Below are 25,562 nucleotides of genomic sequence, written 5' to 3'. Positions count from 1 at the left end.
TAATACCTTGTGACCTCCTTCCAATCCTCAGATCTTGTTTGCCGTGGCTTGGTCAAGCATGAGTTTTTGAGCTCCTAATGTTTTCAGGCGGTTTGTGAGAGTATTTTTGCTTAAAAATCTCTTTAATAGTTTTAGTGTGTGTGGTTAGTTTAGATTAATAGTTTAAATCCCTTAGCTTTACTCCCTCATTCCCTCGTAGTTTAACTCCTATTTGGCCCCTCTTTTCCCTTAGGTGTTTGTGTGGGTGTGTGTGTCTTTTATCTAGAAATCATGGCCGAGGCCCCAAAGGCCATCTTTTCTAAGTGCACTGAGTGTGGCCATAAGCTATCCCCAGCGGATGGCCACACTCAGTGCGTCCTCTGCCTGAGGGTACCTCATCTGACCTCATGCTGCCAGATTTGTGCAGCCTTTAACCCCTGGGCCCTGAGGGACAGGAGGAATAAGCTGATTCTGTCGGGTCTCCTACCCGTGGAGTCGGCTTCTTCCGCCTTTCCCTCGTTGGCTACAGCCGTGGCTGTGGCTGCTCAGCCTGCTGTCCCCCTCCCCTGGCTGGGACTCAACCTCCCACCTCTTCCCAGGGAGAGAGGGAATCTAAAAAAGATTAGAGAGAGAGGAAAGAGCGAGAGAGAGGGAGAAAGAGAGAGAAAGAGAGGCACAGAAGCCACAAGCGTTGGGCTGGCTCAGACCCCTCGGCCCCGCCTGCCAAAGTGCTCTCGTCGCCCCAGAAGGTCTCCGGGCCTTCCTTTCCTCTGCTCCATTCTCCACGCTTCTCCCTGGAGTCGAAGCGGCCCTCCCGGCCAGCTTCGGCAGCCTCTTCAAGGTCAACCCGTAGCCTCTCTGACACTGATATAGACCGGATGATGCGTCGCTTTCTCCAAAACCAACTGCAGATGCGAGTGTTGCTGCCTCCCTCCGGGGGGAGTTCAGACCCACTTTTTGCCCTGATAGCTCCTTCTCCGATCCACTATCGGGTTTCGGAGCCTTTGGATCTGAGGAGTCTCAGAGTCAGGGAGTTGGCACCAATGGTTATTGCTAACTCGACGCCGGCCATGCCCTCGAGTTTGTCGGATCCCTTTTCGGATCCGAGCTCTTGGGGCTGAGAGCCGTGCATCGGATCCGAGGGGGCAAGTGTGTCTTCGGCTCCATTTCGGTCGGAGCACACTTCCCTCTCGAGTCCGAGCACTTCGGCCAATCCCCGTGCTGGATCCGAGGGTGTTAACCACGGAGCACAGAGAGATTAGTTCAACCTCGACTTTCGACATGGTGGAGAGGGTTCTCTCGAGAGGTTCGAGACCCCCTACTCTTTCTTCAGGATCCGCCCCCACTCCCTTGCAGCTGGGCTTGTCTTCCATCGTCCAGTCCCAGGGACAGCCTGCATTGACGCCCCAGCCCGTTCCACTGGCGGAACATGACCCTGTTGGTGAACCCTCCTTGGACAGCCCCACCGAGGAGGTCCCTCACAAACGTAAGTGTAAAAGGAGGCAGTTGGACTCCCCTGAGTCCCTCATGGAGTACACCAATTTGGAGGAAGGGGAAGGTTCCCCCAGGTCACCCCCGAAGACGTCTCCTTTAAAGACATTATGGAAGTGCTTCGCCAAAAGGGAGGGTGGTCAGCCCAGAAACCTTCCTCAGACGAGTTGGTATTCCTGGAGGCATTCGATGCAGGCCCATCTACCTCTTGGGTGTCCCCTCCGGCCGACCCCCTGGTTGACCTCATCACTACTAGGGCCTGGAAGGAACCGGACACTGTAGAGCCAATCCCCAGGAGGCCAGGTAGGATTCTTAGTCCCCCAGCGGATAGGACGGCTTGGAGTAAGGGTTCCCCTGTAGATGCCATGGTGGTGGCGGCAGTCACCAAGAAGGAATTTGCTCAGGATAGTTCCTCGGTCCATCCCCCCTGATAAGGAGTCTCGGGCGATGGATCATATCGGGAAGCGGATGTTTGCTTCAGCTACCTTTTCCATAAGGGCACTGAATTATTTGGCCCATGTAATTAGATTTCAGCGGGATCTGGTGAAACAATACGCTAAGTCTCTTCCTGAGTCCATGTTGGCCGAGGACAAACGGACTTTCTTGGCTCGCATGGCCACTCTGAAATCTGTATCAAACACGTTTATGCAACTACTTTCCCATGCCACAGAAGGGGCCGCTAGAGCCAGCGGGTCCAGCATCGCCTTAAGGCGTCACGGCCTGGCTTTGTGACTTTTTGGAACCTTTCAAGGCATCCTTCGCGAACACACCCTTCGGTTCTATCCTGTTCGGGAAGACCGTCCGTGACACATTGGTTCAGAACGATAAAGATGGGAAGACGCTGTCTGCCGTCAGAATCCGCTTCTTGGCTCCTCAAGGGTCCTTTTCCAGGAACCAGAAAGGACAAAAGAAGATGTGGTTCCGGAAGTCACAGCAGTCCCGTTACGCTCCGGACCCTTCGTCCTTCAGAGGCAGAGGGGGACAAGGTGGACGGCAGCCCAGAGGCAGAGGGGGGCCGAAAAATTTTCGGTCTTGGGAATCTGTTTCTGACCGACCCACGCAGCAGCCCTGAGTGGTTGCCCAACTGCTCCTCTCTGGAGGCAGTCGGGGGGGGGGCGATTTTCTAAGCACCTGGCTCAACGGGAGTCCATCACAACAGATTGCTGGGTGCTTTGAATAATATCCAGAGGTTACTCAATCCCTTTCATAAACCAATCTCCTCAGTCAAGGCACCTCCCCGATGTACCACCCAGTCAGAGGGAGGCTGCAGCTTTACAGATAAAAAAGCTGCTAGAAAAAAAGAGCCATCCAGCACGTCCCCTCAGGCCAGTCCGTATTAGGCAATTACTCCAGGTTCTTTTTGGTGCCAAAGAAGACGGGGGACTTAAAGCCGATTCTCGACCTTTCAACAATGAACCTCTTCATTGCCAAGGAGAAATTCTGGATGGTCACGCTTCAGTCCGTCCTGCCCCTTTTGCAGGAGAAAGACTGGATGTGCTCCATAGACCTCAAGGATGCGTACTATCATATCCTCATGGACAGATGATCCAGGAGGTTCCTCCGCTTTCGGTTAGGGGCCAGTCATTACCAGTTCAGGGTCCTACCCTTCGGCCTCACCACAGCCCCCAACGTGTTCACCAAGGTCATGGCAGTTGTAGCGGCCCACCTGAGACTTCAGGGAATACAGGTTTTTCCTTACCTAGACTGGCTCCTTACCGCCCCCACCAGGCATCTACTCTGCTTAGCCAGGGATTGCTTCCTACTATTAGCATTTCAGTTGGGGATCACCATAAACTTCAAGAAGTCATCCCTTCAACCAGTTCAAATCTTGGAGTTCATAGGGGCCAGAATAGACATGCTCAGACCAAGGCCTTCTTGACATCAGACAGACTTCGCAGTTTGACCCTACACGTTCTAGCCCTTCTTCATTCACCTGCCCCATCAGAGGAGTTAGTCCTGAGAGCTTTAGGGTCCATGGCAGCAGCAATCAATCTCACTCCCTTAGCTCGCTTGCACATGAGGGTTCTCCAGTGGACTTTGCAAGTTCAGTGGTCCATCCTTCACCACCCATTGGACTTACCGATTCCTGTCAGCAGAGTTTGCAGAAATTCCCTCATGTGGTGGCTGCAATCTCAAGAGCTTCGGGAAGGACGACCGTTTGTTATGCCACAACCCCAAGCCACGGTGACCACGGATGCTTCCCGCCTTGGGTGGGGGGAGCATTACACGGGCAGAACTGTCCAAGGTACATGGACTCAGACAGAGACTGTTCTGCATATAAATGTACTGGAGATGAGGGCAGTCCTTCTAGCATTGCAAGCCCTTCACGCCTTTCTCCCTCCAGGGACTATTGCAATTCAGTCAGACAACATGTCATTTGTCTGGTATATCAACAAACAGGAGGAACCAGGTCTTACCCTGTTTGCCGAGAGGCCATGAGAGTTTGGGATTGGGCGATATCCACCAACCGTTTTCTGTTAGCAATGCACATTCCAGGTCGGTCCAACATCCTAGTGGACAAACTGAGTCGAACTATCCTCTCACCCTATGAGTAGTCTCTGAATCCTTTAGTAGCAAGACAGATCTTCTGCAAGTGGGGTCAGCCTTGCTGCAATCTCTTCGCGTCGCCTTCCAACGCAAAGTGCAGCGAGTTTTTCGCTCTAATCCCCCTTCTGGGGGAAGCCCCCAGAGATGCTCTAGTCCATGCTTGGCCACCCGGTCTTCTTTATGCTTATCCTCCTCTTCCGTTGATGACAAAATTCTTACAGAAAGCTTGTCGGTTGGGGAACAAGATTATCCTCATAGCCCCATTCTGGCCTCATCAAGCTTGGTTCCCATGTCTACGGTCTCATCTTATAGCTCCTCTCTGGATCTTGGATCCCATCCTGGATCTGAGATCTCATCCTTCAGGATTGAAACCCCCGAATCAACTCCCACTACCAAATTAACTATTGCTCGTACCCATCTCCTCTCTTCCCTCCTCTATGCTTCCCCGATCCTCTCTTTTCTCAATAAACGTGAACTTAACATGCTCTCTCTTGCCTATAACCACATTGCCAGATTTATTACAGGTTCCCCTTATCGAACCCATCATTGCCTTAATCTGCGAAGACTTGGCTGGTTGGAACTGCCAAATCTCCTCAAACTTAGCCAACTCGCCGAAGCTTATAAAATTATCAACCATCCTGATAGAACTCCCTCACTGTGCAAAATTCTAACTCCATATACTAACCTCAATAGTCTCCGATCATCAAACAGCATCCAGATCCTAACCATTAAAGCAAAAACTCAGGTGGGGATGCCCTTTATGCAAATTCCATTGGCAAGCAGTGGAACTCCTGCCAAACAACCTTAGACTTACTTCTTCGCCTATCATTTCAAAGCTAACCTTAAAGAATATCTCTCCACACAATGGACATGCCCATGTCGAGAACCTGACTAACTACATATCTCTTTACTTCTAGGTCCACTTCCCTAGCCCATTTCCCTAATTGCAGATCTCTAAAATTTCTCTTTCCTTTTAGTAATAAGGAAAATCTCTGATTTCAGTCTATTTTTCAGTATCTTTAACGAAATCAATGTTCTGTGTATAATTTCCTGTCTGTCCTTTAGTCTTATATAACATCTATGTAAATTTTCATTCCTGCATATGTAAGCTGTATTCTCTTGTTGTAACAATACTTTGAATCTTGCAATTTAAATATGTACTTCTATTGTGTATTGGAGCTTTTCTCCTCGGGCCTCTGCTGAAAACGGATATGTATCCAGTTAGACCAGCCCGGTTAACAAATGTAAAATAAATAAATAAATAATAATAAATAAATCTCAAGCTCTCAGCTTGGTTGATCCAGTTCCATTAATTGCTAGGACTCCCGGTATCTCGTCCACAGTTAGATCTATCCTGGTAGCGGCGCATAAGCATTTTACCAGGAAGGTTTACAATAGTAAATGGAAGCAATTTTCCATTTGGGCGTCTCGTAGGAATTTAGACCCTTTCACTGCTCCCATCCCAGCAGTGCTCGATTTTTTATCTCATATTTTTCAGCAAGTGGCTAGTTCTTCTACTGTAAAGGTTCAAATGGCTGCCATCTCACATTTTCACATTAGAGGCAATCTCAATCCCCTCGCTTCCACCAAAATTTGTAATAAATTTCTGAAAGGTACATTTCTCTTCAGACCTCCTATTAGGAACTCCGTCCCTCCATGGGATTTAACTTTGGTCCTTCAGGCTCTGACTGGGCCACCTTTTGAATCTGCAGCTTCTGCTTATTTGAAATTCTTGTTCTGGAAAACTGCCTTTTTGGTAGCTATTACCTCAGCTAGGAGGGTGTCGGAGCTTCAGGCCCTCTGTGTTAAGCCCCCTTATCTTGTATTCCATAAGGACAGGGTCTCTCTCAGGACTAACCCATCTTTTCTACCCAAAGTGGCCTCCGAGGCGAACATCAATCAGTCCATTAATCTCCCAGTTTTTTTCCCTATCAAAACAAAGGGGAGTACAAACTTCATTTGTTAGATCTTCATAGACATTTATGCTTTTATTTACACAGAACAGCTGACTTCCGCAAGTCTGATCAGCTCTTTGTTTCCTTTGCAAAACCCTTCTTGGGTAAGCCAGTTTCGAAGGTGACTCTGGCCAGATGGATTTCTAATTGTATTCTGCTCACATACAAACTATCTGGCCTACCAGAGCCTATAGGGGTTCATGCTCATTCTTCTCGCTCTATGGCTACATCTGCTGCATTCTGGTCTAGAGTTCCCTTGGAAGACATTTGTTCTGTGGCTACTTGGGCATCCTTTCATGCCTTTATCTCTCACTATAAATTGGATTTAGTGTCCAGAGGAAGGGTGGCTTTTGGCTCTGCAGTGCTCAGGAATATCCTTCCTTGAGGACCTCCCAAATTTTTGGTAGCTGGGGACTCTGTCCCACAGGTTAATGACCAAGTGAAGTTAACTACTTCAGATAAAGAAGTTATGTACTCACCATAACGTTCCATCTGAGTAGGTAACTTCATTTGTCAGCAACCGACCCTCCCTCCTTCCCCCTAACTTGGTTCTTTGATTACCTGGACCCTAGGATGGTTTATCAAGTCTTTTGTTAATCCTTAGGTTAGGGTTTTTCAGGTTGTTGTTTTGTGGTTGTGAGGTTATATAGATGGGCAAACACGATCTGAGGATTGGAAGGAGATCACAGGGTATTATGGGTAAGGGGGGAGGAGCTTGGAGCTCAGATCTCTAGCTTGGAAGGTTGCCAGCTCGGATCCGGGTCGGATCTGATACCCACAGGTTGCTGACAAATAAAGTTACAACTTCTTTTTGCAGAACTGTGAGATTCAGGAACAGCTTTTTCCCCTAATGTCATCAGGCTGCTGAACTCTAATAACCACTGCACTCGATAATGTTCAATTGGGTCAGTAGAAACTGTCGCAATTTGTGCAAGAACCTGGTTACCAGTCTCACCTAATACCTAGTGCGGTATTCAACATGACTGTAACTTATAGGCCATCTAGGGCAGTAGCAATGCAGTAAAATATCTCTTCTTTCTGTGCAATACATGCAAATTCATAAATTAACCATAGTGCAATACTCTAATGTTCACAGTGCAATATTCAGTGTCTCTTTCTGTGCAAGGATCAATGCAGTATCTTAACCAAGTATCTGTGCAGTACTAAAGTCTCATACAAGTAAGTGTTCAGTTCAAAAAATGATAAAATGTGTTTCTAATTATGTGCAGTATTAGTCTGTCTACCTGCATTTCTGTTATGTAACAGCCAGGTGTTACATGTGTAAATGTCTGTGAAAATAGTCTATATGTTGTCTGCACATTGAGTCTAAAGATACGGAATTTGTTCAGTTTTTGCATTTGTGTGATTTCTGAATGACAGTAAAGTTTACTTGGACTTTGACTTGCTTCCACAGTGTTTCAGACAGCATATTCTGTGTGGAATTTTTAAAATCTACCAACTCATTACACTCCCAAAAAATATGTTACGTTACCTCTTTTTTTCCCCATCTCGCCTCCAACATTTGCTGTCTACTTGATGAAAAATTCTTTGAAGTCTGCTTGGGGTATTAAAATACCTATGCAGATACTTCCAAGCAAAATCCTAAACCTTCTTGACTTTGATCCAGTCCTGGGATCCATCAATATGCCCTTCCATTGGCCCTTTGTAAATTATTTTCTCAGTTTATGTTCTAAATTTTTTTTAACCTCCTGGAATGTGATTGATTCTTATATTTATTGGGCAGTATTTTATATGCCCTACTAATTATCCTTTTTTTAAGAGCAGCTTCTGTTTTAGACTCTAGTAACTCTGCTAGAGCTGATCTTTCATTTAGGGCTTACCTATCCATTTCTCTTTGCCTGCACTTTGATATCAGTCCCTGCTAGGGAAGGCATTCACTAACCTATAGTGAAAATGTCTGCTTGGCCTCATCAAACTCTGTTACCTTTCCCCTTTCTAATTGTTTCCTCCCAGTGTCTTGATTCCTTTATCAGATTTCTCCAGTAAATTCCAGCCCCATCTTGGCTGTTTTATGCACCCCTTCTTACAGTCATCCCTATCGTCAAACTCACCTTTTCCCGGTCTTCCATTGGCTTGGTTCTTAAAGTACTTTATGCAGATTTATGAATATAATTCTTTGTATGATTATTGTTCTTCTTCTTAAGGATCTGCATCCAAATCCTTCCCTTCCTCCTTGTTACTAGACCCCCCCTTCATCACCATCCCTTTCCACTTTGATTTTTTAAACTTCTGCTTCTGTTATACATAATAGCCTTAATTGAGTAGCCCTAGAATATGCTTTTATATTGGGTAATCCTAAACCACTTAACTCTTTTTGGAGGATCAACTTATCTAACTTAACTCCCATCTCCTCCCATCCCAAATAAAACAACAACTTGTCTGGTTGATAAAATATGCCTGAACTATATATAAAACTAAAGGGACTAAAAGCAATTTCACTGCTTGTATCTATCCATCCACATCCCCTTTTTTCCTCATTTTTCACATATGGTGGTTGGGGTTTCACTTCATCAGTGACCATCATTAAGAGACTATCATACTACCCATATTCATAAACAAGAGGTTCCAGTTTCTTAGCTTTTGTATCATCATTTCTTTAGTCTATTCCCACATATCTTTAGCTGCCATAACAGAATACTTCATCTTATCATGTCCGCATATAAATGTAGATATTGATGAACCAATTCACTCGTGGGTATATAATTTAGTACTGTAGCCTTTGTTTTATCTTCATTCATTTTATATCCTAAAAAGGCCTCAGACTGTCTCAAAATGTTCCATAACACAGAAATGTCATTTTCTGGATTTACCACATACAAAATAACACCATCTTCAAATAATGCCAGCATTTCTTGATTACCATGCTAATTATATGCTTGAATTTCATTCCCTTATTTTCTTTGTCAGAGGCTCTAAATGTAAAGCAAATAAAAGAGAAAGAGTACACCCCTGCCCTGGTACCTCTGTTCAAGCACAGCTTGTATGAGAGGAACCCTCCCACCATAATCCTTGCATCTGACCCTTCATATTATCCTCCTAATTAACACTATTATTGTATCAGGGAATGCAAATGCTTCCATTGCCCTACTCATAAAGTGCCGACTTACTCTGTCGAATGCTTTCTCTGCATAAGGACCCACCAACAACAGTGGCATTTTCTTATGTTCTGCTTCCTTCTAAATCATCATTGTTCTGTTAATGTTGTCAAATGTTTACCTCCCTGCTACAAAACCGCATTGATCCATATTTGTCAGTTTTGGCAACACCTTTGCCATTCTCTTAGCTAATGTAGACATAAGCACTTTATAATCATGGTTTAAAGTTGAAATGGGACTGTATGAAGCTGTGTCTGATGGGTCTTGACCATCTTTGGGTAGTACAGCCACCACAGTTTTCTTCCAAGATGCTGGTTCTTCAAGAAACCAAGGATCTTAGTCCCATTTTAGAATGTAGTGGTTTAAACCAATACATAAGGAAAAACTCAATTCTGACTGTATGGTCACAGTGCAGGATGGAGCTTGGATGTTATCAATAGATCTCCAGTATGCCTGTCTGCATATAAAAACATTTCATCCAGATTTCTGTACGTTATTTTATTATTTATTTTTATTGTACTTATTTTACATTTGTTAACCAGGGAAAGTCCACTTTTCACACGTCTATTTTCAGTGGTGGCCCGGGGAGAACAGTTCCACAAAAAACAATAAAGTACAAAGGTGATGTAGTTATACATAATAATAATGTTATTAAAAGATTACAAGAGAGTATATTCAATAGTTATGTACATTTTGGAAGGAAACCATCATTTGTAAGTAGATGCAAATATGCAATAATGGTGTTTGCAGATATACAAGTTAATTTGATAAGACAAGTATTAATATATGCGCCATACTTTCACCCTTAATAAAAAGACATGGGCTGTTAACTATCATAGACTAGGATAGTGAAAATGATGGCAGGACTATCCTGGACCAGTATGAGAGCAGAGCCAAGTAGCTGTAAAGTGTGTCCTTAGTGACATTTTAAACAAAGATATTGATGGTATTGAAGTTATGTGAAGTGATAAGGAGCTCCATATCTTAGACACAAAATTAGAAAAGAGAGATTCACCTGCTGTGTAATTGGGTTTAGTAACTTCTAGAAGGAATTTATTGTTAGAGCAGAGGTTTTTTTTTTACTAGAGTAAGGTTGAAGTAGGTTTTGGAGTGAGTGGCTTTCTGAGGGTGATGCAGAATTTTATGAGCTAGCATAAGTTGATTGTGCTGCAAAAGATTGGGAAATTGTAGCCAGTTAAGTTGCTTTAAAGCTGTGCAGTGGTGTGTTTTATAAGGGGGAGTTAAACGCAAACCTGGAAATTTTATTGTAGCAGAATTCTAGTTTTGCTAAGTCCGTCTTTTTGAGATTGGTTAAGGATAGGGAAGGCGTATAGTAGGGTGGAGATGAGATGGGTATGTGATATTGTGGCTTTTGTGTGTTTAGTAAGAAACTGTCTATTCCTATAGAGGATACCCATTTTTTATGTATTTTTTTAATAGCGTGGGCTATGTGGATGTCAAATCTCAAGTTATTGTCAATCTCAACACCAAGAAGTTTTGTGTGTGCTATGGGGGAAATTATAGTTTTATTACTGGGCATGATATTAAAGGAGGGGTCTAAGTAGGTGGATCAAGTAGGTTTGAAGAGAAGTAGTTTTGTTTTACTGAGATTCAAAATAAGTTGGATGTTAATCAGAAATGATTCAGCTGATAGGAAGGAAAGTTGAGTTAGTGATTGTAGTTCATTTAAAGAAGATGCTACACAAATTAGTGTGGAATCATCTGCATATTGTGTGACAGATGCATGTGGAGTGGAAGAATGAAGGTTGTTTGTATAAAGAGAGAATAGTAAAGGGCCTAGAGTGGAGCCTTGTGGTACTCCGAGTGTGACAGGAAGCAGTGGTGAGAGTTCATGCTGCCACAGTACTGCTTGTTAGCGGCTGGCTAGGTAACTTTGGAACTAAGTTGAGGAAGATTCACTAAGACCTGTATCAGAAAAAGTTTTAATAGGTGTATTATGTCTAACCATGTTAATAGCTTTTGACAGATCGATGAAGGTAGCTGATACAAATCTGCCACTGTTTCTGTGGTTGTTTACTATATTGGTAAAGGACATAAAAGCTGTGGTGTTACTGTGAAAGGGATGAAAGCCATGTTGGGTGGCTGATAGGAGATTGTGGATATGCAAGTAGTTCATAATTTGAGTATGTATACATCTCTGCGGGATTTTGGCTGTAGGGGATAAGCTACCTATTGGACGGTAGTTTGTAAATTCTGTAGAATTCCCTCCTCTATGAAGAGGAATGATATGTGATATTTTCCATATTTTGGGGACAAAGGCTTCAGTTATGGATCTGTTAATAAGAATGGGTATTTGGAGGGCTATGGCATTGGCTGCTATTTGTAAAAATTCTGCTTGTAATTTGTCAGAAGCTAGTGTTGGGGGCCTCATTTATTTTTTAGGTATTTTCTAATATTGTTGGTGGGGACAGGTTGGAGGTGGAATGAGTTGTTGTTACTATGTGTTTTACAGGTTTCTACCAAGGGGGGTTATTAGATATGTTTTGTTGACTGGATAGAGCAAGAATGGTGCTAGTAAGAATTTGTTAAATTGTACGGCTAAGGTCTCTGATGTGTTATCTGTGGTAGGGGTGGGAGTACTATTTTTACCTGGCAAGAGAATTTTGTTTATGGCTGCCCAGAACGTTTGAGTATTATTCTTATGCTTTATTTGTAGATTATGGTAGTAGTTTGTTTTGTCACATTTTACTAGTTTTTTAGCTTTATTCCTGAGCTCCTGATAGGTTTATTTAGTGGCTTAGGACTTGACTTTGTGCCAGTGGTCCCAGGCTTTGTCTCTGGTTTTGAGGAGGGATATGGTTTCTTTACTTAGCCAAGGTGCACTGTTAGCTTTGATTCTTATAGTTCTGGGAGGGGCATGTCAGTTCAGGATGTTTAGAAAGGTAGAGTTAAAGTGTCTTACAGCCTCATTTAAGTCAAGATATTTTAATGAAGTCCAATTGCATTTTTTTAGGTCTGTAATAAAGTTGATTAGTTGGCAGACAGCTCCTTTGTTGTAATGGGAATGCTGTCTAAGGAGAAAGGTTATTAGATGGTCACATTTTTTTAGGTCTGTAATAAAGTTGATTAGTTGGTAGACAGCTCCTTTGTTGTAATGGGAATGCTGTCTAAGGAAAAAGATTATTAGATGGTCACTTAGTCCATCAGGGAGGCAACCTGCATTAGAAGGGTGGAGTGGTCTGTTAGTATCCAGTCAAGGATTGATTCTCTGTTAGCAGCCTTGTTAGTTCTGGTAGGGGTTTGGATGATTTGAGTAAAACCATGAAAGTTTATATGGTTTGTGGGGGCATGAGAGTTGCATGTGAGCCAGTCTATGTTAAAATCTCCCAGGATAATGGTTTTCTGTAGGAGTAATGTGCAAGACCAATGGAGTAGGTTTTCAAGGGTGGCTATATTGCTTCTGGGTGGTATATAGCATCCAACTATGTTTATTAGCTTGCTAGAGTTGAGTTTTAGTTGGGCAAGAAGTATTTCTCTTTTGTCTAGGTTAGGGAGTTTTATATTTAAAGGCTCAACTGTGAGATGATTTTTATAAAGTAAGTTAATTCCTCCACCTTTTTTATCTGTCCTAGCCTTCCTTAGAATATTGTATCCTGGTGGTATAATTTCATTATCAGTGATGTGTAGTTTAAGCCACGTTTCTGTTATAACAACTAAGTCTGGGTGTATAGAGATAGATAGGCATGCAGGTCATGAATTTTATTGACAATGCTTCTAATATTAATGTTAAATAGGAGTAAGTTAGATGATTTTTTAGGGAGATAAAGTAAGTTGATGGGGTGGTTGAGAATTTGAGTGGTGGGGGTGTTTGAAGGAGTTGGACGGCCGGAATTTGGATGTATGTCTCTGCAGCAAGATAGCTTGGACACTAAGTAGAAAATTATTTTCAAGAATTTTATAATGTCCCTGTGATATTGTTGGGAGGGTGAGGAAGAGTTATGGTGAGGTAGTAATATGTAAAGGGTAAAGTCAGTGGTATAAGAATTGAACATAACAGAAGAGATAGTAAAGTGGTGTAGGCTGATGTTGATAGGTATGGGAGCTGTATTAGAGTAAGGAGGTGGAGATTCTTGTATGTGTGTGTGTGTGTGTGTGTGTGGTAAGATGTAAGAAGTGAAAAAGATAAAACGAGTAAGGAGGCTATGTGTAGTAGAAACATATTGTGAGAAGTTAGTGTGGGATGATCTAATTGTATAATTATGTGAGTGAGAGGTAGCAGGTATGAATATAGTGAAAGAGGGAGAGGCAAATAGGGTGGTATAGGGGCGGGGTTAAGGTGGTCTGTTGGTGGAAGTTAATGATGAAGATAAAGTGATTAGATTGATGGGTGTGGGTGGTTCCAAGTAGATCAGTGTTGGTAGGGTGTGCTAGTGATTGGCAGAAGGTAACGTAGGGTGTGGCTAGGATCAGATAAAAATAGGGATAGTGGGGGTGGGTGGGAATTGGGGGTAGGGCAGGGGAGCTGAGTTAGCCGAAACAGAGCAGGGCTAGCGCTGGTCTCGGATATAGCTGAAGTACAAAACACAATCAGCAGGTAGGCTATGCTAAGTAGCAAAGCATGCAGAGTAAATGAAGAAGAGGGTTCTATTGAGGCTAACAGAGAGTTTTATTTTCAAAGTTAGCAGTGAAAACAGGAAAATTAAGGAAGCAGTCTGGAATAGAAGGAAAAAAGCTAGAGAGTAGGGAAGTATGTTGAGGACGTTAGGTGCCTAATAGCAGCAGCTAGGATAGATGCCAGCACTATAACAACTAACTGGGGTGATTTGAACAGTGTACGGGCAGATACTAGAAGGAATAGATGTTCTCAGGGATGGAAGAAGGTGACACGGGGCACCAGGAAATGCCCAGCTGCTGCTGACTAATGCAATGTGCTCTCCAGGGACAGAATCTTAATTACAATTCAACCTGCAGTGTTTCCAGTTGTCAGCTGTTGTCTGGAGCTTAATAGAGTGTTCCGTACCATAGGCTTTGTCAGGAACACCACGAAGGCTGCAGTTTTAGACATGTTTAATGGAATTCCAACTTAGATTTTAAGGAAGGGTGTTATCTAAAAAGAAGGGATATTGAGAGGCCTGGGTGAGTAGTTGCTGAGATAATTCAGTATCTACATCAAAGTCAGCAGACATGTACAACAGAAATGCAGTACATGAGTTAAATAAGATTGCAACACATATTGTACAGCTTATATAATTCTCTACTACTGTCCAACGGTTTCTAGATACATGTATTGCGCAGTAGCAAAAATATAGTCCTTACTAGCTCTAAAAATATCTTACTAGTTGGCCAGCTCTTGGTTTGGCAGTACTTTTATATTTTCATTTGTAGTTAATAGTCCCAGTAGACTCTAATTAAATACTACGTAATGTTACTTGCCCTGGGATGTTAGGTGATAAGCATGGTTACAACAGTAGCATTTTAAACTGTGGACTGTGCTAAAACAGGGCATATATTGGACAATAGCAAAGAATATATGCTGATAGCTGTGAGGAATGACTAGCACAATGGCAGAGCTCTTGCATTTGGTTATAAAATGCAAGAAATTGTAGTCGTTCGCTACTGAAGTCTTTAAATGTATCCATTTGAAAGTCATTAGGACGCTGGACGGCTCGTGCAACTTAACAGCAGAAGGTAAACTAAACAATTTGTATGGGAACTGTTGCCTAGTCTAGCAGTGTTGAGGAATTAGGCCGACCAGAATGGTTTTGTACATCAGGATCGATGGTCATACAACCAGTGGGGCTGGGGGGAGGAGACGGAATTACTGGCATTAGAGTTCACTAATGTTGCTGACAATGTGCTTGCAGTTAATGAAACAGGATGTGAACATCAAGACAGTGTTGAAATTTGTAGAAATGGTGACTTTGTGGTGTACAATTTTACTAGTTTGGCATTGACATCTACACACTGTGAACTGTTGAGTAAAGGTTTCTCGTTTGTTCCACACTACAAAACTGATATTGCCTCTTTGTTATTGAATTTTAGATTATGTACACGACAACTAAATTTGAAACTGTTATTTTCACAGGAGGATGTGAACTTTGCAGTGGGTTTAAAAAGGACGAGTACTTTTATTCCTTCTTATCATAAGAAAGTGATGTTTTTTGAATCAGAATTTAGGATACAGTTAAATAAGAATGTGTTTTGTATTGACAACCTTAGCAAAAATGAAAGGGAAGCATTACATGAGATGAAAAATGACAGAAGGGTTAGATACATGAAACCCGACAAAGGGGGTGGGATGGTGGTGATGTCAAACCTTGACTATAGTTCAAGGATGTTTGAGATTCTTAATGATACATCCACTTATTCTAGAGTTTCCCATAATGAGATTAACTATGCTTACTCTAAGACTGATATTGAGTTGTTTAATGCCTTTTCACAGGATGTTATTAATGAGATTGAGCTTGAATATTTGACTTTGGATGACCCAGTTATTCCTGTGATCTTTGGCATTTCCAAAATCCATAAGTGTGTGCATGACCCACCATTTAGACCTATTGTGGCAGCTAGGGGCTCCAAGACGGAACCATTAGCTGCTTTTATTGACCACTACACTAAACCTATTATTGCTACTAGTGGCCACATTTTGAGAGACTCCTGGCATTGTCTTGCGATGTTACGAGACGTGGTTTCCTTTGATAATGTGATTTTTTTGACCATAGACATGGTCAATCTCTTCTCCGTGATTCCCCATGGGGACGGTATCAAAGCTTTTGAAGAATGTTTATTTACGGCTGGTGACATGTCTGGTGTGAGAGTTAATTTTTTAACCAGCTTGATGGAAGTTGTTTTGAAAAATAATTTCCTTTTCTTTGAAGGCGAGTATTACCGTCAAACCACAGGTGTTGCAATGGGGGCGAAATGTGCCCCCGTGTTTGCAAATGTGTTCTTATTGGAATGGGAGAAGGAAACAATTTTTAAGTCCAGGTTTATGTCCAAAATCATCAAAGATTTTTGGACGATATGGTCTTATGGATAAGGAACAGAGACAGGAATCGAGGACTTTGTATCCTTTTTGAACAGCAGTACAGGCTTCTTGTCCTTTAGCTATAGATTTAACAGGGAAGAGATTTACTACTTGGACATACTTCTCAAGAAAAGAGACGGAAAGTTGATTTCTACTATTTTTAGGAAACCAACACACTCAAATGGGTTGCTACACCATGATAGTTATCACCCCCCCCATCAGAAATGGGGGGTAGTGAAAGGTCAGATGTGTAGGTTATCTAGGTTGGTGAGAGATGACAATGAATTTAAGAGTGAAATATATACACACTTATTAGGATGTTTATTAACCAAGGATATCCCCTTAAAATGCTGCTGAAGATCAAAAAAGAAATATACAAAAAAATACTTGTTTTTTGCCCTATTTTGTGGGCTGGGATTGTCCCCCCTAAGACTGCTACAGTATCTACTGTAGGTAACACAGGGATGGTGTTGAAATACAATCAGGATTGTCCTCAACTTGTAACTATTTTGAGTTCTGTCTGGGATAAGAGTTTTGACATGGAACTCAAGCACAAGTTGGGGGACAAACCTTGAATTGTATACAGTAGAGGCAGGAATTTAAAAGATATTTTAGAACAGAATGATATGAGATTAAAGGGCATGTAAAGGTCTAGAATCTGTAAATGTGGTTGTTGTAACTACTGTAAATACATTAACGATGGCCCATATGTGGCAGTGGAGGGTTACTACCGAACCTTGGAATGCCCTGGGCGGGGAACATGTACCACATCAGACATTGTGTATATAGCCACCTGTAGCACATGCTTGGCATTCTACACTGGAAAAACTATACGGAAATTAAAGGATAGAACTGCCGAGCATGTGAGGGACATCAAGAACAGGAAAGTGAGTAGTGCACTTTTCAATCATTCTGTAGTTTGTCATAATTTAAAAGATTTTTTTTTTATTATTGATAGGGTTGAATTGAATGAAAGAGGGGGTAACATTAAAACCAATTTGGAGTTACGAGAAACTAGGTGGCAATTGAGATTAAATGCCAAGAATTCACCAGGCATTAATGATTATATTTCTATTGCTCCCTTGTTGAAACAGAGATCCATGATTATATAGAATTTATATTAAGCCAGAAATAACAATTTTTTTTTTATGAATTAGTTATAATAGAAGGTTTCAAATTATCACGGACCTGTTCACAACTTCTGTGGTATAAACGGCTTTTAAAATTTAATAAGGTTGGTTAAATTATTTATTTTTAACTTAGGCAGCAGCCAACTATTTGTGATGTCAATGGTTTTACACTATATAAAGGAAGTGATGTTGTAATATGGTGACTCTGATGAAGAAGCCTTAAATCGACAGGTGAAAGCACCTGGTCTACCATAGAGGTATTAAAGCAGTGATTTAACTTGGTTATCAGTGTGGTGTACCCTTTATTTTTTATTTTTGTGTTTTGGTGTTTTAGCAGCATTTGTATTTTATGTCTACCTCTAGTTATTATTTAAACAATTCAAGTCTAAAAATACAAGAAAAGCTAGTAGTTCTGCTGCCATTTGGACTTGCACCCCCCCATGGTGCATGGCACCTCTAGCAGCTCACCTCTGACTGCTGGTAGTCAGGAATTTCTCATTCTTAGTGACTGGCTCCTTTTTTTTTAGTACAGTATAGCAATTGAAGCATTCAAGGGACTTCTTCCCTCATACGTTCGGAATAGTAGCAGTGAACACTGCTAAGTCCTATTTGGAGCTTTTTCAAAGTCTCAGCTTTATAGGTTGTCACCTAGATACAGTTTAGACGCAGATAAAACTTCCAGCTATTTTTACAGTATATAATCAGTCTTCCCTACCACCATCCTTTTTTACAGCTACTGCTGTTCTAATGGATATGGTGCTCATGTTAGTAAAAGTGACATATGAAAGTCCTGCAGTAGACTGTATGTGTTCAGTGGTGGATCCAATGGACCAGATAATTCTGTTATCTAGATCTTACCTCAGACATCTTCAGTGATGGGTGCTTCTACCAAACTTGAACAAAGCCATGTTCACTCTCACCTTCTCTTCCATTGGTCATAGTCGCCTCAGATGCATCTGCCATGACATTTGGTAGACATTGTTTGGGTCAGACAGCTCAAGGTACGTGGAAGTGACTGGAGGCTAGACTGGACATCATTCTGGAGATGAGAGCAGTCCTCTTTGCATTCCAGACTTTTCAAGACTTCCTTTCACAGGGTGCAGTTGTGATCCACTCAGACCACGTCAGTAGGGTGTTATATCAACAATCAAGGAGGAACTAAATTATATCTCCACTTTGTGAAGCAAAGAGAGCATGAGAGCAAGCAGTAGATTTGCAGTGCTTTCTGATAGCAGAGCAGGTCATACCCACTTGTAAGCAGATAGGCTCAATCAGGTGCACCCGTATGCCACCTCGCCTTACAACAGTGTGGATGATTTTCTTCTCTTCTGGGGACCAACACCAACTGCAGCAGCTTCTTCTCCCTCATTTGTCCTCATAGACATACTCACCATGACACTGTAGTCGACCAGTAACTTGCCAGTTCTATTATCCACTTTTCTACCCTTTCCCTCTTCATGAGATTCCTGCCAGAAGTCAAGCTGTGCTGCGCCAATATAGTTCTCGTAGATCTCTTTTGGCCTTGAAAAGATTTGGTTCCCTCTTCTTTGGACTTATCTGAAGAAGCCTTTGCATGTAAAGCCTCACCCAGGTCTTCTGTTCCATCCTTCGTACAAACCTCACCCTGACAGTCTTTCCCCCAGATTAACCAAATGGTTTCTCCAGTTCCCTTCATAGCCAGGGACCCAACATTCCCTCCCAAGGTGGTCCATATATTGTCAGTGAACAAAGGCCCTCTACCAGGAAGTTTTACAAAGGTAAATGGACCATGTTTTTGTTTTGGGCAGCCATCTCAGAAAAGAATACAAATGTTTACAGCCCCTATTCCATGTATTTAACAGTTCATTTTTGTGACTAACCTGTTTTATGAAGGTTCCAGTTTCCCAACCATCAGTGTGCACTTAACTGCTGTGTCATATTTTCATTCAGGGTTTGGTTTGTGTTCTTTGGCTTCTCAGAAGATCTGCAAGGCATTTTAGGGGTACCTTCCTCCAGAGACTGCTAATAAAAGATGTTGTTCCTTCTTGGGATATCTGTTTAATTTTGGAAAAACTCACTTGTTTTCCTGTAGAACAAGCTACATTAGTAGACCTCAGATTTCTTTCTTGGAAAACTCTTTCTCCTCATAAAGAGAACCTCAGCAAGGAGAATCTCAGAAATATAAGCACAATCCCCCTGCCCACCATATTTTGTTTTTTGTAATGACAAAATATCCTTACGAACTGACTCATCCTTTGTGTCAAAGGTAGACCCAGAACCTAATCTCTTGTCATTCTGTGAATTTGTCAGTTTTCTTTTTTCCACACTACTCCAGTAAGTGCAGTCGCAAATTTCGTTGTCTTATAGTGCAGAGGCAAATAAGATTTTACCTGCATAGAACTAGTGCCTACAGAAAAGATGATTATGTCCAGGTGGCTTCTGGGCTGTATTTCATACTGTTATGTCTCCAATAATAGGAGATCATTGCAGCTCTGGTAAAGTAGAGGGATAAAACCCTAAATACAATCCAGGTGACCAGAAGTTTGATTAGTGGCTGGGGTGTTTGACTGAGTTGGCAGGGTGGATGAGATGTTCCTGGCCTGGAAGGAAGAGTATGTGCTCATATCTCTTCAGTTGAGCTCTAGTGAAAGCTGGAGCTCAGGAGGGTTGGGCATCAGGCTTGGGGGTGAGATAAATGGATCAGTGCATGCCCTTACAGCCGAGGTGGAAGTGGGGTGGGGGGTGGAGCAGACAGTAGTTTCCAAGGCTCATCTATTTGTAGCTATATGCTAAGCATGTAGGGATGGACATAGGCCTCTAAAAAAAATTTCCAGACCCCTGGATTAGTAGGACTCCTGACACTTGGCCCACACCTCAGCTGAGTGAAGTATGAACAAGTAAGTAGCCCTCAGATGGAAGGTGGCCAGCTTTATTGGGCAGGGAGATACAACTTGAAGAAATACAGGCTCTAGGTGGAAAAAGTAATAAATAAATAATAGGACATCTCTAGGAAAAACCTAGATCCTGTTCAGCTAGAGCTATGGCAGTGTCATTAGTTTTTTTCAGAAACCCTTAAGTTGGTGACATTTCTGCTTCTGCAAAACGGGCTTCACTGCACAGTTCAAGACACTGTAAGATGGATGTAAAATAAGAGCACTAGTGATTTCCTCCAAAGCAAACTTCAGGTCCAAACTGGCCACATCTACTAAAGACAGTCATAAGGCTTTCTTCACATATTTCCGCAATCTCAAGGGAAACACCCAGATCTGCTCAGAACTGGTGGTCAAGGACACCGCATACACAAAACTTGTAGATATAGCCAATATGCTGACAGACAGGTTCAGTGAAAACTTCACTCCTCTGTCCCCCATCAGTAAAGCATGACATCCTCAGTACCTGCCCCCTCCCCTTATCTCTAGGGAGCAAGTCATCACTGACCTCTCAGAGGCAGAAAATACAGCCACTATGGGACCCGATAACATCCCAGGCTGCATCCTACATGAACTCAGGCAGGAACTTGAGCACTGTCAGGCACCCTGTTCAACCAAAGCCTGAGTACCAGCTTCATCCCAGTCAGCTACTGTCATCCACCGATCCAGGAAATTATAGACCCATCAGCCTAACCAGCCTGATTTGCAAGGCCATGGAGCAGATTATCATAGACCTCATTAACAAGGACATTGGCAAACTCCAGACACTTGATCCCACACAGTTTGGTTTTGTCAAGGGGAGGTCATGTCTGTTAAATTTGATCAACTTCCTTGAGACAATCACCAAGGCCATAGACGAGGGGAAGACGGTGCACACTGCCTACCTTGACTTGGCAAAGGCCTTTGATGCTATTCCCCACTGAGGTGTAATAGATAAACTCTCTCAACTGGACATCAATTCATATGTTACCAGATGGGTAGCAAACTGGCTCACTGATAGAACCCACCTAGTCAAAATAGGGGAAACCACCTCAAGTAGACTCATAACAAACGGTGTACCCCAGGAATCGGTCTTGGGGCCTCTGCTGTTTGGGATATACTTCTCAGAGGTGCAGGCCAAATCTAGTGGGCTGTGGCTGACCAAGTTTGCAGATGACTGCAAGCTGGGTGCTGTCGTCAATTCCCCTAGTAATGTGAACATCCTCCAAGAGGGTCTCACCCAAACAAATGACTGGTGCCAGAAACATGACCTCAAACTGAATGCCAAAAACTGCATCATCATCCCTTTTGGGGAGAACGACATCCCCACAGATTATCACATTGATAATAAGGCACTAAGCATGCAATCAGTCGTGAGGGACTTGGGCATCCAGGTTGATAGCAAACTGACTTTTGGCCACCTTATTGCCACCATTGTACAGAAAGCTGTCTACATGGCCCACCTAATTAGTAAGGGTATCTCATTCAGGGACAAGGTGGTCGTAACATCCCTGTATTCTTCCCTTATAAGACCCATTATTGAGTACATTGCCCCTTATGGCATGTACTTCACAAAGCACATGCAGCAGCTGGAGAGACCACAGAGATTCCTCACCCAGATAATCCAGGGCCTCCATATACCCTACACAGGTAGGCTAAAAGCCGTGTCCCTCTACTCAGTCTCCTACAGACTTCTCAGAGGTGACTTCTGTCTGGCATACAAAGCAATCTCCGACCCCACCCTGGTGGGACTGCTGCATATCCGCAAGTCAAGCTCCACTCGAGTAACCCACATGCGCTACCTCAATCTGGTCTGTGACATCAGTAGGACTTGTTGGTGGGACAGATTTGTGTCCCAGAGACTCCCTCTTTTGTGAAATAAACTCCCTCACCACATAAAGCAGAGTACCTCATTAAACCTTTTTATACTGCGGTGGTGGTGCTTCGGTAGCGTTGTCGCCTCACAGACGTTGCCCGTTCGATTCACAGTTAGAGCGTCTTCTGTGTGGCGACATTCGTGAATGGACGTTCCTTCATTGAAGGTTGTGCGTTAGGCCCGGTAAGCCAGCACGTAAAACTCTGCTGCCAATCATTAGCGGACCGGAGTTCCGCTGTGGCGACCCCTAACAGGGAAAAGCCGAAAGACACAAACAGACCTCATTAAACCTTTTTAAGCGCAACCTGGATAACTGGATGGAGAACAGAAAATACATTCCTGGGATTCCACCTGTGTCCCTGCTTGACAGTGGCATAGGGTGCTGACTTGTTGGAACATGGGCTAAATTCTTGGCTAGGCTTGTAAGGGCCTCAGGGCCAATATCGTAGTAACTTTCTATGATCCTGTGTAATGTCAAGGTCCAGGTGTTTCTTTGGGGCTGACATTTTCCAAGGTATTCAGTCATGATGCCACCCAGAAGTTTTATTGGGGACTTTGTCCTTACAATTGAAATTTACAGACTAGATTGTATAAGACACACAAGTTATGTGCTTGCCATAATGGCTGTTCTTGTTACTAGTCTGTACACTTCAGCAATCCTTCTCTCCTTCTCCCTTCCATATTTTCACCTTATCATTCCAAACAGGCCTTGATGAGCTCATGTGATGCTTTACTTGGGCTAGTACACCTTTTAGGGCATTTAGGTGTATTTCATTAGTAATCATTTGAGGTCTTCTTGTGGCTGTTAGTTTATACAGTCTGGAAGGGAGAAAGAGGTAAGGCGCATTGTAGGAATTAGGGGAACAGCACAAGAGTGATGCAAACATTGACACAGCCTGTGACAACCAGTCCTTCCTTTCGAAGTGTACAGACTAAGATCATGAAGATCTATCATTATGGTCAAATATGTATCTTTAGTATATTTCTTTTTAAGCCAGTAGCTATGGTAAATTTGAAGTTCATAGCTTTAGTGTATCTCCTTTAAAAGCTATCAGCTGTACTGAATTTGAAGTTCTTATCCTGAAAAAAAACATATTTTCGACTATTTCTAAAATCTGAAATGTAGTTTTCTAAGTTTACAAGTTTTATGTGACTGTTCACCTTATCTTGCAATTTTGTGGGTGGATTTACATACTAATCTATCCATCATGCTTGATGTGGCTATAGAGGTGAACATAACCAAAGTACTATCTTCCCGTGTACTTTTCCAATCAGACTAATAAAAGAGATTACTTAATGCATTGCCTGTATGCCATGGACAGTTGCACTTTTTTCTCAGTACTGTATCTTACTGAAATTGGTACACCTTGTTTGCTGTAGCATAGACTAGATCCAGGCCTGCTGAATCTAGCTTTGTTTATATGCTTGTTGTTTGTTTGCTTGTTATTTCCCTGGAACGCTAATTCCACCTAATACGCGGCTTCTCAGCGCTTCTGTGGATCAGTAGTGATATCTGCATTGCTTACTGTACTTATTTCCTTGTTTCACTTGAAAGAAAGTTACTGTTTGTCGTTTTTGCATTTAAGTTACCTGTAACACATTGCACTTAAGTTACCTGGCACTTGCTCACTAAAGCAATTATATAAGTCAGCACTAAAAATTAAAAGCATTACACCCTCACTCCCCACTTGCCCTGGTTTTCAATTATTAAGGAATTCCCAATATTATTCTAGCATGTCCAAAGGTGAGTTGTCAATCTTCTCTCCGGTCCAGCTGGTGAATCTGGGAATCTTGAGGCAATGTTACAACTGCCTCATGTACACAGACAACCCTCTCCTCCTCCCAACAAATTCCAACACATGTGAGAGATGCAACCATATAGCCAAACTGGAGGCTAAGCTCTCTCAACTCAGTACTGGCATAACCAGTCAGGAGGAGAAGGAAACCACACTCACTACAATTCCAGTCTCACACAGACCTACCACGACAGCAAACCAAACACATAATCACACAAAAACATACTCGGAGGCTCTAAATAAAGATCTGCGAAGCAGCAGAGACCTCCAAAGCAGACACCCAAGCAACCGCTACCCCAAAACAAAACACGTGCAACACATATCTCACAAAGCCAGTGGGTCGAACGGTCACAGCCCTTAAGACTAAACAACACACCTGATACACTTGTAATAGGTGACTCTATCGTCAGGCACACTGACGTCCCGCTCACCAGGCTGAACAAGGAGAGGGTCACGGTGAGCAGCCTGTCGGGCGCTAGGATCCGCCACATAACACAAGCACTCAGGTCACTCCAAGGCAAGTACAAATATGACTCAGTCATTGTTCATGCTGGTGTGAATGACCTGAGATGTACCTCCCTGGACTACATGAAAAGAGACATAAAGGAGCTCTCTGAGCATGTAGCCCAGGCCGGTATGACCCTGACCTTGAGTAGCATCTTACCCTCACCAAGAATGATGCCACAATATGAAGACAAGATGATCAATTTCAACAATTGGCTTAAGTACTGGTGTCATTCAAAGGGGATCAAATGCCTGTCAGCTTGGGATGATATGCTCGACAAGCCATGATGCTTCGCTAGGGACGGCTTGCACCTGTCACCCCTGGGCTTTCGGATATTGGCAAAGGCTCTTGCTACCCCCATAGTGCCTTTTTTAGGCAAGGCTCAAAAGACAAACCCACCTCCATAGGTATCACAAGCGATAAGAAACTAAGAGTAATGCTACTCAACGCCAGAAGTCTAAACCTCAAGATGCACGCACTTGAAACTCTCCTTAGCATGGAGAACATCGATATCTGTGCAGTAACAGAAACCTGGTTCAGGGCTCCCGAGAGCACCCCAGCACTAACAGGTTATACCTTATACCATGCTTTTCGGCCCCAAAACTTGGACCGAACCATAAAAGGAGGGGGAGTATTGATATTCATCAAAGATACCCACACCTCCAGGTTGGTGGCAAAGCACGAAGCATCAGAGACTATCCATGTGCAACTAACAGTGGGTAAAACTGCCTTCCAGTTTATAGCCTGCTACAGACCACCCTCCCAAACCCAGGAACCCCACTCGGCCTTCCTGAGAACAGTGGAAAATATGAAGGTCTCTCCAAACACCATTATATTGGGCGACTTCAACTACCCAAACATAGACTGGGAGCATTACTCTAGCTCCAACACCTAGCCCAAAGGTTCCTAGAATTTATAAACTCAAATGCTATGGAACAACTTGTTACCACTCCCACAAGAGGGAAAACATACTGGACCTGATCATCACCAACATGGGGACTCTATGCTCCAGACCAGAAGTGTATCCCTCACTGGTAAGATCATACCATAAACTAATCTCACTGGATATTCACATCCCGATCCCACCCCCTGCCCAGAAAACCACAGTGAAAAACTTCTCTAAAGCAAATTTCACACTCCTCAAAACTGAGGTGGAATCCTTCAAAGCCCCGGGCCTGTGGAAAATCGGCCCAGACCGCAGAATCCTTTATAAACGCATTCTATGAACACCTTCAGGAATGCATGGATCATGCGATCCCAAATAAAACCAAGACCCAATCCTCCAAAGGCA

General features: G+C 42.9%; 1 protein-coding gene across 5 annotated transcripts in view; it reads left to right on the top strand.

Annotated features, from left to right (window-relative positions):
- Positions 1-25,562, top strand: part of USP20 (ubiquitin specific peptidase 20) — a 5,014,215-nt gene that overhangs the window by 3,842,025 nt on the left and 1,146,628 nt on the right. The window lies entirely within an intron of this gene.

The sequence above is a fragment of the Protopterus annectens genome, chromosome 16.part0 (genome assembly GCF_019279795.1).
Source record: "Protopterus annectens isolate FY-2018-M chromosome 16.part0, PAN1.0, whole genome shotgun sequence".
NCBI classification, from domain to species: Eukaryota; Metazoa; Chordata; order Ceratodontiformes; family Protopteridae; genus Protopterus; species Protopterus annectens.
This window is presented reverse-complemented; position numbering and strand designations above follow the sequence as displayed.